The sequence below is a fragment of the Pinus tabuliformis genome, chromosome 2_2 (assembly GCF_031772625.1).
Source record: "Pinus tabuliformis cultivar Carrire ecotype Pingquan chromosome 2_2, CPIR1, whole genome shotgun sequence".
Taxonomy (NCBI): domain Eukaryota; kingdom Viridiplantae; phylum Streptophyta; class Pinopsida; order Pinales; family Pinaceae; genus Pinus; species Pinus tabuliformis.
In genome coordinates this window covers 333,960,753-333,977,572 of record NC_142300.1, presented here as the reverse complement: position 1 = coordinate 333,977,572, position 16,820 = coordinate 333,960,753, and positions in this window count along the sequence as shown.

The following is a 16,820-nucleotide window of genomic DNA, read 5'->3' as shown; positions in this document are numbered from 1 at the left end:
CTGGACCCGCAAACATGTCAGGGGATCTCCCTAGTAAGAAGTCCCAATTAGACCTCAAACCATTTGGTGTAGGAGTCCTAGTAGTGGGTCCTATGGTAATGCCTTGACCGCAATTTCGCACTGAGGAAAGTAAGATAACTCTGTTGGTAGCAAGGGTGTGACAGTTGTAGTGAGTCAAGGAAGGTGAATGAGAGGTTTTAACACATGGGGGTTGAGATGAGTGCACCCCTTGTAAACCTATAATAGTACTTAGCTTGGAAGGTAACACACGAGCAAAGATGCATCACAACATGGAAGGCAAGTTAGCGAGCAATCGAAAGTGATGGTTAAACCAACAACACATTTCAGAAATATTCATACATACTTATACAGAATAGTCCATACATGCATGCGTAAGCAAAAAATACATATATCATTTAGAGAAAACCAGATAGCATAGAATACAATACAGCATATGCATGAAAATTGCAGGCTCTTATTATATAAAGAAGTGTAAGTTCCAGTCATACAATACATCCATGTCCAACCACTAGTTCCAATAGTGGAACGTTACAGCCACATCCACCTACTCCTCCAAAGAGATGTACTAGCTCTACATAGTGGAGAAGCCAAGGCTTGTTACAATACTGTCCAATCTCTCTCCAATATAGTCTTATCAGAAGCTTGGCTGACCAAAAGCCTTTACAATGAGTTATGAGGGACTATTTATAGCAAAGGGTGGGGTGACCCTTGACATTCCCCTTTGTGACAGTTCAACTACCCTCATGACTCTTCACCTACTCTATGACTGTTACATCCAACTATCACAACTTGACTTACACTTGACATGACTTTACATTATAATGCACATGTACCCATGTGAAACGAAATGGCTTGAGCAAGCCAAGCTAGACATCACTCTGACTTAGACAAACATTGAAGTCCAACTCCTCAACATCTTCATGCTGATTGACAGTAACATACTGATGCCAAGATAGGTAGTCCTTGATGGTGTCCATGTGTTCCGCGGTGAAATCTGTCTGAAACCTGACTCTTGCCTCCACAACATCCAGGTACACTGCTCAGGCTCATCTATCCAACAACATGCACATCATTGTCTTCAACGCGGACGGACCAACAACATACTTATGAATGATATATCCACTGATAGGAAAGTCTGGGCTGGTGGCAATGTGCATCAGCTTTTCGAAGTACGAGTCAAGCTCTAGTCGGACTTGTTTCTTTGTCTTCGCCTGGGTGAGAGTCCCAATAGATGGGATCGCATGTGTGCACACCACAACATCCATACTCCTGAATACTCATGCATGGGAAGCCTGTATGCTAGTGATGAGCTGCAGGGGCTCTTCATAGTTCTGGATCTAACTCTATATACGTGCTTTCAGCTCGACTGCATTGGCCCTCATCATCTTAGGCAAATGAAACGGGTCTCCCTTGTATTTCATCGTCCATGTTTGCATGTCATCAACAAAAGCATGAAAGTTCATTAAGATACGTGCTGTTCTAGCACATTGTTGCTTCCATCCGCTGAGATGGACGATTGACTGCCTTATGCATGGTACCAAACTTGGAGTACAACGCTCGCATAACCGTGTCGAGGGACAATACTTCATCTAGTATTCCCTAGTTCAGTTTAGCTCGGGTGGACATTGTCACCAAGTCTCCTCCTTTCTTGGCCGTCTGTAGTTCCTTCACTATTCGCTCATTCTCAACTATCAGAAAGTGAACACTTGAGCTAGTGGCTTTGGCATACACTCTGGTTGCATTGACCAAGACTGCTGGATGTTTGTGCACATCAGTCACGATCATTCGTTCCTCAACTTGCATAGGAGACATATGATCCTCCAGAGTTGACACTCTGTGAGATTGCACAACTCTATGTTGAGAATCGTCGAATGAGATGTTGTTCATCTCTCCTGCGGCTGATCACCAAGGATCTTAGTGCCTCCTTGGTCACTTGAGACTTGCTCATCATCTGGATGCGGTGAAGCGGATAAGTTGACCTCTTAGTGATGAGGCATGAGGTTGGTGTCCTGTTCCAACTCTTGCTGCTCCATGTCTGCATCCAATTGTTGAAGTGACTGTTCTATCTCATGAGTGAAGTCTTTCTCCTATGATGGTTCACCCTATTGGCCTGGTGCCAACTGATCTGATAAATCAACTACTTGTATGGGCACTGCTTTGTCTGTGTGCACATGTTGCACTCCCTGTTGTATCTGCGCTTCGCTCTCATGTTTGCGCAACTCTTGTTCTTTTCAGAGTTTCTCCCTCAACTGATGCAACTCCTTCTCTACTTCTTCCATTCTTCTCTTTTCCCTCTACCTCTACGCGATTCACATGTCACGCTGGTGCCTCTTTTCCTCTATAGCCATAGTTTCTCTCTGTACCAATGTATCTTCTCGGAACTTGCAGCTTTTCTCCTGCTCCATGCGGTCGACATTCTTCCTCTTACCTTTGTCGCACACTGGTATGCGTGCCTTTGCTGCCACTGCTACTACTGCTGCTGTTGGTGCTCTCCCTGATGTTGCTTCATGTTGCTTTGCTAACCACTCCACAGCAAAGCCAACTGGCTCATTGGATCTGGAGAAACTGTAGCAATATCTCCATGGGTCCTCCTCGGCCCAATGACATGCCCCATGGATCCAGTTGAACTATAACTCTCATGCAGTGATATTTCATAATGCAATGTGGGTCATACGGATTGTAGCTTCGAAGGTCGAATGGGTACTTCTTCTTTAGTTTTTCTTTGACATCCGCTTGCTTGATACTCCGTATCTCATATAATCAAATCTGCAACGAAAGAGCGGGCCAAGTTGCCTTCTTCTTCAGGTGTAGTCTAGCTATCAATCCTGTCGAGATGTGATATGCTACTTTTTGCATGATAAGTACGTCCAAGGAAAAATTCGGTAGAACATGCAGAGGATTCTTCGCGCTGAACATTCAGATGAAGGTGCCAAATGATGAGGCATACCAATCAACAATTCCTATCAGTGCCTCCATTTCTTCCTTCGACATGTAGGGTGGATCCTGCTCGAATATCATCTTGTAAACCAGGTATCAAAATGATCGAATATCAGTGTGATTACTCCTCTGAAGCTGCATTTGGATAACAACTTGAAATATGTGTTCACAACTGTCTCTGCTAGTGGCCATGCCCACTCCAAGCCCGAGAACTCCTGTCGGGCACAGATTGCATCTAGGATGTAGGCGGACATGTAAATCTCTGCATGCATACGTCTGAGTTACTATCGAGCCTTAGTTACTTGTTCCTTAAGCCGATAAGCCAACAAGCCAAACCAATTACATGGTTTTCCTTCTCTAGCCAGTTGGTCCAGTGCGATCACCCAACTCTGTGGGAAGGTTTTCGTGCTTTCTTGGCCACACAGTCGACATGAAAATATGACCAAGTATTGATACACCTTCCATGGTATCTTCGTCTTGTATATCTGGTTGGGTGTCAACCTGAATCGAGTTGGCTCCTTTACCTAGTTCTTCAGAATGTCTATGGAGTTAGTAATTCTTTTGGGTAAGCTGAATGGAGTCTTCATGACAGTCATGGGCTCTGACATCTTATACATCTCATCATAATCTTGTGCCCAGAAGGTTGCAAGTTTCGTCCCACTGACACTGCTGAAGGTCATCGTCTCGGGATCAGTGTAGGAGACGATCCAGTGTACCATGTCCGTGCATGGGAATGTGGGGTATCTGCATGCAATCCGGTACAAGCTGGACTTGTGAATGTTCACATACACCTGACGGTCTTTGAGGTCTTCCTCAAAAGTGCCTGAAAATGCTTCATTGACCTCTTGCCACTTCAATATGATATCCTTGTCTAGAAACATATTTGTATCTTCATATATCGGTAGACTAGATGACACTCGCTCAAACGCTGCTCTTATTGCATTTCCATCAGTGTCCTATGATCCCACTCTCTTGGATGCCATTGATCATGTAATGCTAAGAGGCAGATGAAGATATGAAAGATATGGAGATAAGGAACATGCATGGCAAGAAATATGTCAGTGAAAACCAAAGAAAATGCGGGGAATGACACAACACATACCTGGGGAACTGATAGGAAAGATTGCACATTTTTTTCTGGGAGGATGGGTGACTGGCTGCCAGAATTGCACAAAAGGCAGTTTGGGTTGTTTGAGAGGTAATACTGGCTACTAGATTTGCGTAATGCGCAATTTACACTGGCTACTGGATTTGCGCAATGCGTAATCCAGAGTGGATTCTGGATGCTGGGATTGCGCAATTCGCAATTCCAGCTAGGAGTGACTACAGGCTGAGGGACTGCATTACACAATTTTCTGGGCTAGCAGTCACTATCCCTCAGAAATGCACAAAACAGTCATGGAGGATGGTGCTAGGAAGAAATGCGCATTTATGGAGAGGAAGACAGAGCCTTCCTTCCCTAGATTGTGCAATGTTGTCTCAGTGAAGGCAGAGTCTCGGCCAAGGTTGGCCAGACTCGCTGATGGAAAACTTAAAGAGAAAATGAAAGTGAATCCATGGTGATGCTAAGTGAAAGTAGAAGTGATTGAAAGTGCATACAAACATGAATGAAAGATTCAGTAAACATATCAATATGCATGTGGGTGAAGCGAGTTGCCTAATCGGCGATCGTTTGTGCAAAACAGTTTCATGCATGCGATAGTAGTGGGACAACAATGAAAACTAAAACAATGCTAGGACAAGCTAGTATACATGTAAACGACAACAAGCGTTCGAAGAAATCAAGCAAATAGAAGTCACACAAGAGAATACACAAAAAGCGACATAAATGGTGAAAAGGACAAGTTGAGGCCACTTACCTGTGAATAGTTGAGCCGGATGTGTCAAAGAGTCATGGATGCGCTGTGGGATGTCAGAGCTCCAAGATCGATGTGAAAGAATGAGATTTGATGCGCTGAATAAATAAGTTTTGAGGTCATGACGTGCATGCCACAAATCTATGAAAAAGCAACACTTGGAGGAAAGTTTTTAAAACAACTTTGCATGTAACCTCCAGCTGCTAAAAATAGCTCCCTAAATCATGGGATTCCTTTTTCATGATGCCTTTCGCTATTCCAGGAAAAAGCAAGCCATGCATGGAAGTCAAGTTTCTTTAGTCCCGGTGGAACTGGTCAACCCAACTGCTCATTCATGAAGCTGCTCAACTGCTTAAAGGAACTGTGAATTTCTGGTTGGGAGCTAGGCTAGCTGCCCAAGAGATTTGCACAATTTCATGGCAGAGTAGCTGACTGCTGCCTAGATTTACGCAAATTCTGGGCTGAGCAGCGCTGCTAGGGAAAATTTGTACACTTTTCACTGTGAGGGTTGACTGGCAGAATTGCGCAATATTGGAGCCTAGTAGGCTGCCAGACAAGATTGCACAATTTCTAGAGGGAAGGTTGGTTTCCCTCCAGAAATGGGCAATTTTTTTGGGGATCCTCTCAGTCTACAACTAGACCAAGACCGGGTGAACAACCTGTGGGGGGAATGCATCAAGTTGTGATCGGCAGGCTCCCTTTGCACAAGAAAAACACTGAAGCTTGTGTACTTGAAGAAGCAAGAGAAGGTGTTGTGAAACGTTGGTAGGGAGGCTCCAAAATGAAGCTAAGGAAAAATTCTGGAGGGTGGTTGTAGCTACTACAACACCTACAAGGAACTCTCACCCATAGAGTCTTCTCCTTAAACAAAACAAAGAAATAGTTTCTCACAAAATTGGCATAAATGGACACTCTCACATAAGTGGCAACAGGTCCTCCTGAATCTACTGATCAGATTCAATTCATACTCATCGTCATCATAATTGTCTCAAAATTTTGAGACCAATGGTTGTAAGCATGACTACTTTCAGATGAAGTGTAAACATGACCCTCTTTCATAACTCACGATCTCGGTTTTCATGCAACGACTAAAATGATAAATTTCCTACATAGATCGAAATATTTCTTTCCTACTGTAGCATCCAAAGATCACCATAACCTGTAACATACATACATCCTTTAGCCAAAATAAAAACAAGCAAGTGGCCAAAATGCATCATTATACCTCCCAATCTGATGATGGTATGTAAATCAGCTGTTAAAATGCCAAAACAGATTGTGCCATTGTGATCCTTACACAAAATCATCAATTTTGAGTATAAAGTTGATCCCATTCTGACACTGGAAAATATGGGCCACTAGGGAATCTAAAAGTTTCCTCACATATTCCATACGTCAAGGTTCAATTAAATCTAGGTTCCGTTGCCTATCACAATTTTGTTTTGTGTCTTGGTTCTGCCTGCACCCTCATGCCATGTCGAATGGAAAAGTCAGGTTTATATATAAAAGTTTGGGCATTAATTACCAATTCTGCATGGTTGGGCAGTTGGCTGATGTGGTGAGTTTAGGGCGTTGGTAGGCTCGATGGTCACGAGTTCAAACCCATCCGCGACCTTTTTATAGCATAGTCATTTTTGGTTTATATTGGGGTTACCCATTGGGCAAGAAGGCTAGCAGTTGGTGCAGGTTCAAATTCTATTGGCCCCAGTTTTTAAATGGGCCACAGTTGGGCCATTGTGTGGGGTCCCGAGGCCAGATTCGTGGGCCCTGGTCCATTTATACTATATATTTTTATTTGAATGTTCATCCTTTGGGAGGGTTGGCGGGTCTATCGGGCCTGCCAACCATTTTATGTATATCTATATATATATATATATATATATATATATATATATATATATATATATATATATATATTTATCTATTTATTTATTTTATTTTATTTTAACAATAACAACTCCAACCGTCACAAGGATCCCTGAGATGGACCCATCCTCTGCCTTGGACCCCCAACTTCTCCCACAGAAAGTCCTCCATCTAGTTGGAAGCCTCCAACTACATGCATAACCTTGCATCCATGTGGTTGCAAACTAAATTGTCCAGTTCAAAGCAAGTGGTCCCAGATTTTGAGCCTAAATTCCAAGTCAGCCTCCATACCACTACGTAGAACTGAGTGAGACTCTCTAGAATTAAAAATGACATCAATAAAAATCCATCCATAAAAAACTTGATCTAAGACTTGACCTAACCAAGCTTGACCATGACATTTATTTCGTAAATATATAGAGAACGTATAATCTACAGGGCATGAATTCATATATGAAGATACTTATCTAAGAATCGTTAAGAATGTCTAATGACCTCTCATAGTAGCTGCAATAACACTTATTAGCTTATGCAGTCATCAACCATTCATTAACTAATCAAACATGTCAAGAGCCATAACTAGAACTTGTTATGAAACATGCTTATAACCAGAATAATAACAATGACTGAACAACCATCAAAGCCACATAATAACAAGTACAATTACTCATAAAACACAAGAGGAATAGAGCTATTATTAACATATGAAAAATCGACCCAAGTCAGGGACTTCCATGTACCGCTCAAACATAGATTGAACTGAACCAAATATTTCTTTCGACTAATCACCCCCATGCCATATTCCAAGCATGAATGTGGGACTCAAGACAAAAACAACTAGGGCTTCCTAGAGATTAAACCACCTCCACCCTCAGGATTTACTACAATCCCTTTAAAACCGATCAAGGGATTCCTAGGCCCAAAGCAAGCACCTAAGCAACCATCCTTTACCACAATCCTGCAAAAACCAGTCAAGGGATCACTAGGCCTTAAATAAGAACATAAACGAACAAGCTTTACCTCAATCCCGAAAAAACTGGTCAAGGGATCACTAGGCCCTAAACAAGCTTGGATTCCTCATAATTTATGCATCAATACCTTGAGGAATTTTCTTGTCTCCACACTCATGCTTTACAGCAATCCCACCAAAACCGCTCAAGGGATTCTTAGGCCCTTGGGAATTTTTCTGATACCACCTCACCTGGTTCCAAAACCATCCAACAATCCAAATCTAAACCAAATGAAGAACCCCATCACACCATGGCTATCTGGAAATGGAAAGGCAAGGTTGAAACCACTGTCACACCTGAAAAAACCCATGCCAATGACAACAAGAGAACCAAATACACATGCATTTACCATGCATTCACAAACCAACTAGGAAATCACACATGCAACCTATTACTTGCAAATATTCTTGTTCAAGCTGTTTGATCCAATTTTTCCTTGCTTGTCCCTTGTTTTCCCTATCCTTCCTTTTCCGTATTTTTCTTTCCTTTCTCCAATGATAGAGTTCTCTAAGTGTGAAAGAGTATGAGAGAATAGAGAGAGCTGAAAAACTGAACTAATAAAAAGCTAAACTAGCAAAAGCTTCAACTAACAAAAGCTGTGAATTAATTCTCATAAAAAGCCTTTTTATTATTGAGGCCTCTATTTTCTTCAATTTCCTCTATTTTCCTTCAATTTCCTCCTCATGCAAATTTTGTGACCTTTCACCTCCCTTTTCTCCTAATTTCCTTTATTTTCATAAATAAAATACCAATTAATGCCACTTTTCCTTTTCAAAGCCTTTGCCAATTTCCTTAACCATAATAAACCAAATGAACAAACACTAGGATGTTTTCCCCAACGTCCAACTTGGAACGTGTCCCATGACCTTGGTGTTATTTTCCTTTATTAAATTTATTACATGAACTTTTAACCTGGGGCTATTACAATCTATACCTGGCCAATGCATAAAAAAATATAAAATGGGTCAAAAAAGCCACATTGTAGTGGTCCATTTGAAGGAGCTTGAAAGAAAGTGAAGAAATAAAATCCATTGAAGAATAACTAACAAGCCTAGAGGATCTGAAAGGATGATGGTATGAGTCAGAGGAGTCCAAACATAGAAATTTTCATCTTGAGGCCTCCAAAAATAAGATCCTAGCAAAAATAGAGGAATAATGGAGACTAAAAAATAGAGTTGTCTAGCTATAGTGTGGAAATGAGAACACAATTTTATTCGAAAACTATGTAAAAGGGCGAAAAGCAGCCAATACTATTTGGGGACTTAATAGTCCGAAAGGGGGGAGTGCCACCACCTTTGCGGAGCTAGATAGACTGGGAAAAAGACACTTCAAAAATATTTATAAAGCCCCAAGGGAAGCCATGATTGTATAAGTTCTCCAAATTTCACAATCCTTCCCTCATTTCTCCAATGAAGAAGAGAATCAACATTTAATGGAACCAATATCTGAAGGAGAATTGCAAGGGGTTTTGCACAACTTTCAAGAGGACAAGAGTCCTAGGCCAGACTGTTGGATGGTTGAATTCTTCTCAGGACTATATGATATTCTGGGGGAGGACCTATTGAGAATGGTGAGGACTCTAGACAAAATGGAAGATTTAAATAATGAATCCATACAGGTGAGGATAGTTTGGAATCTTTTAACTCCACCTTGATTTCCCTCATTTGAAAAACTGACGATCCCCAAACTTTCGAGGAATCAGGCATATTTCACTCTACAATTGTGTTTATAAGATTATAGCCAAGAACATTGCAAATATAACTAAATCGATTTTAAAACAATGTGACATTGGAGTAGTTTTCCTTCTTGGACAACCGACATATTCATAAGTCCATCGGGGTGGGTCAAGAGGGATTGCATAGTTTAAAAACTAAAAGGTTGAAGGGCATACCGCTCAGAATCAATTTATCCAAATCATACAAATGATTCAATTAGCTATATATTCGGTTGTTGCTTACACATCTAAGGTTTGAAGTGGCCTTTATAAAATGGATCATGAGTTGCATAACATTAGTTTCTTTTGTAGTCCTCATAAATGGTTCAAATTGAGTTTTCTTCAATGCAGAACAAGGCCTTTAGCAAGGTTACTTTCCCCCTTTTTTTTCCTTTTGGTAGATGAGGGCCTCAATAAGCTGCTCCATGAGGCAAAAAGAAAGGGTGATATGAAATGGATATCAATGGTTCAAGATCTAGTGATTACCCACTTATTGTTCTTGGATGATATTATTTTATTTTGTAATGGCTCCAAAAGGGACATCAATACCATCAAATCTACTTTATGACTCTTTCATAAAGCATAGAGAAATCAAGTGAATATTTAAAAATCTTCTATCTCTCCCCATACTATCTCTGTAAATGAATCCAAAAAATTTCGATTACGGTTTCCCTTTCAAATAAATCAGTTTGATTAAGGGTTGAAGTATGTTGGTTTCCAACTCAAACCAAACAACTATGGGAAATCACACTGGTAATGGTTGATAGAAAAAATTTAAAAGAGGTTAAAGATGTGGAGTTTTCGGTGGTTGTTCAAAGTCAAAAGGTTGGTTCGTATCAAATTTGTTTTGGGGGGCATTTTAGTATCCCTACCATCCCATTCATCAAATATGCAAGTTCAAGTTAAAATGCATGTAACTCAATCTCTGTCGTTGATTTCAAATTTCCATGGCCCTCTAATTTTTTGGAATCACATATCACATTTATTGATGTTCTGAACAGTTAGCATCAAGAACTAGTTATCAAAATGGATTGTAGAATTCATGAATAGAAAAATGACTATGAAAACAAGATTCAAGGATGAACCCTAGTCATGGTGTGCTCTACAAAATATTGATAGGATTGTGTATGTGGAAATTCATAGGGAAATAAGAAACTCTTGACGATAAATTTCCACTTTTTGATGAATTTGGAACCTTTGCCCTGCATAGGGTTTACACTCTTAACTATAAGTTAGGGCTTTTGGGTTTCTGCTCAGAAGGTTTCTTCAAGGGAAATGGATTCTCTAATAGTGTTATTGCCACCATCCTTCATTTCATCTTGGAGTGCTATTTGTGAGGGTACAATGCACCTTCCACCATAACTCTTCCATCGGTACTGGAATTTCTTAGAGGAAGAAAATGGAGAAATCCCTATCGCCAAGCGACTTCTCAAAGAACAAAAGCACAAAGTGAAGTTCGTGATTTTGGGAAAAGAGTTGTAATAGTATATTGGCATGCAAATATCTATTGTAGTCGATAAATTTCCATGTTTTGTTGAAGATATTATGACCGCATCCTTTTTCTTTAAGGTATTCGAGTGTCGATATACTAAGTTTGAGGCAGAGCCTATTCATCGTTGTAAATGGGGTGATGATATCCAAGATTCAAAGCAGATTTTTAGTGGGAGTCTAGATGTTTTCATTGCAATGCCTTCATGAACTATGTTTGACGAAAGACTTCATATTTACTAGGAGAGGAGTTGCTCTATTGAAGTCCATGTTATAGAAGAGGACGCATTGAAAGAATATGCCAATTGAAGACACTCCTGGCGTTGAATGGAAATATAAGATAAGTTAACCTTGTTGTTTTTCAGGAAAAGGTTTGCATGGTTCTTATGCACAAAAAGATAGGTTAAGTTTTTTATTTTCTTGAAAATGTTTGCATGGTTCTTGTGCATAAAAAGATGGGTTAACCATGCTATTTTCTTGAAAAAGGTTGCATGATTCTTGTACATAAAAGATAAGCTAACCTTGTTATTATCTTGAAAAGGTTTGCATGGTTCTTGTGCATAAAAAGATGGGTTAACTTTGTTATTTTCGTGAAAATGTTTGCATGATTCTTGTGCATAAAAGGATAAGTGAACCATTTTATTTTATTGAAAAAGATTGCATTATGCTTGTGCATAGAAAGATAATTTAACTATGTTAAATTCTTTAAAAAGATTGCATGGTTAATTTCGTTAAAAATATTTCTTCTTTAAAGGTTAAATATTATAAGTTGTCTCTAAGATATTGTGGCTCATTCATAACCTTGAAGAAATCGATGTGATTACATGTAAATTACAATTACCAACACTGTAAAAAGATGCATCTACTTTCTATTTTATTTTCTTAAAAAAATACAATTAAGTAATATATTGAGTTGAAATACATTGAGGATTATGGTGGGTGTAAAACCCATTTTGAAAATTAAGGTATGCATTAATGCCTTTTAGAATTTTATGGTACATCTATTTTAAACCTTGGCATGGAGAATTATTATATGGTAGGCATGCATTGCATTGGAGGTTGTTAATATAAATGTGGGTTGCATATGGAAATGCATTGCTTTAGGGAAATACACTAGTGACGTTGTGATCATTTTTACATTTACAAACAATAGTTGGACTCTATAAATGCATTTGCCATTTTATAACTATAATGCATTTACTTAATTATTTGAAATATGGAAAATGAGGCATGCTTTTATAATTATATTTGTTTATTTAAAGTATGTGAAAAATGAATACGAAGGCATTCTTTTATAATGATCTTAAAGCATTTATTTAATGCATGTGAAATTGAGGATGGATAAACATGCTTCTATAATCGTTATGCATGATAGATGTTACATGTTCCCATAGTTTCAAATTTAGATTAAATGCACTAAAATATCTGAGTCATGGAGATGACTTCTACTTTTATTTAGGCATGTGCAAGAAAGCGCTTTCTCGAAAAGAGGTATGATGCATAGAAGATTCTAAAAGGATAACCGATATAAATTAAATGTTGGAGATATTTGGATTCTGATTCTCTCACATTATATTTGATGAGAAAAGACATGATATTATGGGTTTTGATAATCTTGATATTAGAGTTTATTGGCGATAATGATTACATGAAAGAATCATGACTTTCGCAAAGGATGGAGTGATAGTTTTCTAAACTAACATCTTTTTCAACAAATGAAATTTAATTAAAACTAATAAAAATTGAAAAATACAAATTCATTATGCATAATTGTTGTTACATGCAGAGTGAAGGATCGTCAAGCGCATTTTACCAAGGGTAAGTTACTGTGAGAAACAACCATGTTGCGAAGACATTGTGTCTGAAGAAGCATGGGGTAAAGTGTTTGAAAAACATGACATTATGTTTAATATAATGGCCTCTAGTTCATTATTCTTGAATCAAATATTATTTTTTCTTTTGTAAAATTTCAACAATGGACAAGGGATTGACTCCCTTGTTTCCATTGAGTGAGAGGTGAACTCCCTCAAGAAAATTTAATAAAATAAATGTTTGTTGTATTTTCCCTTCGAGGTTTCCAAGGTATATCAGTGTCCATTTATGTGTGGCCTATTCTATTATCTTTATGATATTTATAACTTGCATGATGTTGAAAATTACATTATTCAATGTGTTATTAACAAGCATGACTAAATGAACGATGTTAATGATGAAAAGTTGTAGCAGAAAGCATTATGACAACAAGTTGTATTAATGATTATTCCTTTCACACATAGTTATTCCATTTATGTAACTACTTCACTTGATGTTGGTCATTATGTCGTTAATGATCAGTTAACTAGGGATGGATTATTTATGGGATGTTATATAGAAGTAAAAATTGATATAAAAAATTTAATCTTGTGTATTTTTTGCATGAGTTTTACCGAGGGATGTTACAAGTAGTATTAGAGCAAAATTTGTAGCAGTGGTGCCTCTTGGGTTCTGTAAGAACGAGGAGTTGAGGTAGGATGTTATTGGATATAATCTCAGGTATGACACTAATGAAATTACATGGAAATGTATGTAATAGATTGCATTGAATATGACATGCATGATGGTGTTAATGATTGCATTGTAAAATAATAGTGTTAATGACCACTTTGAAGAATAATTGTACTCATGGAATTTGAGTCTTTATGTAGATAAAAAACAGTTTGAAATTTGGTTGCATTTAATTATAATTAAATTAAGGAAAATTCCAAACACTCATACAGTAAATAGTGATAGTGTAGATTAAGATTAACTTCCATTCTTTTATTCATACTTTTATGATAATGTTTAATGGTGCATTAAAACAAAACTGCTTAAAGTTGTAGTCCATTGCTTATAAGAAAATAATGAATGCGTGCATTTCTTTGTTAATAATGAAAACTATGTGATAGTGAAAATAATGTAGAAAGGCAAGGGTTTTCCTTGAAATTGTTAATAGCATGTTTAAAAATACATTAAAAGAACCCCCTTGAATGATGATAATAAACAATGAGTCAAGTGGTAGGTTTGAACTATAATGGCTAACAATTGATTATGTATTGTCATGGATTTTGATTGAGTTTATGATAGTTTGGTAGCATTGACTATTTAGTATATTGCACTACCTCCTATGAATTGGCATTGTGTAGTGCCCTACTCTAGTTGATTGACCCTGATATGAAATTAGCATTGATATAGCCATAGTCTCACTCATTATTCTTTGAGGACCTTGGGTCAAGGATACAGATACTTGACTCTCCTATTAGTGGATGTGATGAATGTGTTGTTTTGTAGTCGATGTTATGATGATAATAGTTGTGATGGATGTGTTTGTTTCCTAGTCAATGTTATGATGATGATAGTTGTGATCGATTTGTTTTATTCCTAGTCGATGTTATGATGATAATAGTTATGATGGATGTGTTTTCTTCCTACTCGATGTTATGATAATTATAGTTGTGATGGATATGTATGTTTTTTGATTTATGTTATGATGATAATAGTTGTGATGGATGTGTTTTATGAGTATGTCTAATCATGTGATGGATTCATTATGTTGGCTATTTACATTAGTTCTGGCTCATGGTGAACAATGATGTTGATGACTATGTCATGTTGATGATTTAACATATGTTATTATGTCAATGAATAACATTGTGAAACATTATTACTGATGATTATCAAGTATGGAAGGAGACCACCAGATGCACTCGCATGTGATGAGTCGATGACCTCTGGTTTGATGGAATTGAATACTTTGTCTCTAAATTTTTAAAAGTTCAATTTGAATTTTTGTTGTAAATTATAATGACATGTTAGTGGTTGTCAACACAAGTTATTTTCTTGGCCAAATGACTCACACATGGGTGAGGGAGTTTTCATGATAGATGAAACTTCATGGGACGGGTGGGACATCTCTCTAATTTCACTTGCTAGTAATCCCGTCGTGACTTGGGTTGGAACGTAGTGGGATACCTTCACCTTGAAGATCACGATGTTGTGGGGGCAGGCCCCAAATTAGGCCACCCAAGAGGATTTTACTAGGGGGTGTGCATCGAGGTGTTTCCTCGTTCCCCAACACCATTAGTCTCACTATAGAGGGAAACATAGGAGAGGGTAACATCTACATTGTTGTATCGAAATATTCCCCTTCTAGTCACTAGATGCTTGAAGGGAAAGTGGCGTGGCACCCTTGGAACATTAAGGGAATTTATTGGAGGGAGCAACTGACTTGGTACCCTTGGCATTAAGAAAAAACTACTTGGCATGGCACCCTTAGAACTTTAAAAGGAAGTTCTTGAAGGGCACAACTGAATTGGCACCCTTGGCATCAACAAAAATCTACTAAACCATAATCAAGATATGAAAATCCTACTAATTCACATTAGGTGGTAAGTGAGGTTTTAGAATCAAGGTAATTAAATCAAGAATAAAACTTGGCGTAAAGGGAGAATAAGAAGAAATAAAAATATTGTAACACTTGAGAACTCTACCCTTCCCACGTTGGAAAATATTAAGCAGATAATGTGCATAGTGTTTTAATAGGAAAAATTTATGGAGAGGGACATAGAGTTAATTAGAAATATTAATACTAAAATAGTTTAACCTCGTTAAGGAAAGAGGGTGGTGAAAAAAAATAAAGATTAATAAAATAGATTAGAGAAAATATAGAGAATGTCCATGGCAAGAGCCAACATATAAATATCCATCTAAGAGGAAAATTGAGTTAAATTAGGAGGTAGTTGGGGGACCAAATATTAGACCTACTAGTTGACTTCAGTGATGAACATAAATCAAGGAACATAAATGGGTAATCAATAGAAAACTAGAAGAAGAAATAGGGAGTCATGTGGGGGTGAGGAAATAATATAATTTTTGAATTAAATTTTAAGTAAATAAATTTGGAGAGCCTTTTTGAGAGGGTGACACATAGGCGAGTGAATAATTGAACTTTTGGATTAATAAAATTAATTATTTATGCATGAAGTGTGAAGTGTCACCTATGAAGCTTCATATAAAAGAAGGGGCATGTTATGGGAGAAGGAACATTTTTCCATATTGTTGGATGAACTAGATAATGCTAGTTTGAGAGTGAATATGACCATAGTGAGTTTTTTATAGTGGGGGTTTCTTTTGAGAGGGGGACTCTTAATCAAAGAGTGCTCTCCTCCACTGGCTAACACTTCTCCATTATCTTACATCCCCATTACAACTCGGGGGTCTGTGGGGACGAAGATTACCCAAGGAGTACGTTGGATTGTCAATTGGTGAATCAACTAAATTTGGCCAGGTACGCTACTTCTTTCACACCTGTACGTAGATAGCCATAAGGGATCACAAGAATCACCAAGTCAATTCAAGTCTCCATCCCTTCAGTGAACGATACTTTGGGTTACATAAATTTCCACTACATGTTTATTGTATTGCATTAAATTGTATAATTGAATTATGGATGAATTGACCTTAAAGTGTTATGTGTATTTCATATTGATGTGTGGTTTATTATGTGATTCACTTATAGTTATTGTTCATGGATAAATGAATGTCAACAAAAATTCTTAATTTTTCTCATTCCTGGTAATATAATATCTTAAGATTGTCTCTATATTTCATTAAAATAATATATAGTGTCTTGTATTCCTTAAATTTTGATTTACCCATGTTGTATGTGGTTAATATAATTAAACACAAAAAAACAAAAAACAAATTTGTGGGTAAATAGTGTTATAGTTGTAGTCCCTGCACCTTGCATGACATCATTATTGGTCATTGTAATACTAATAAATTGTATGTGATCTGTCGATAAACTATTAAACTTATCTTTGAAGGTATATTGTAATATGCATCATTTGGTTTTTTATTGGAGATTATTGTTAAAAGTTGTAAACAATGTGATAGTGGTAGTTCATTTTCATG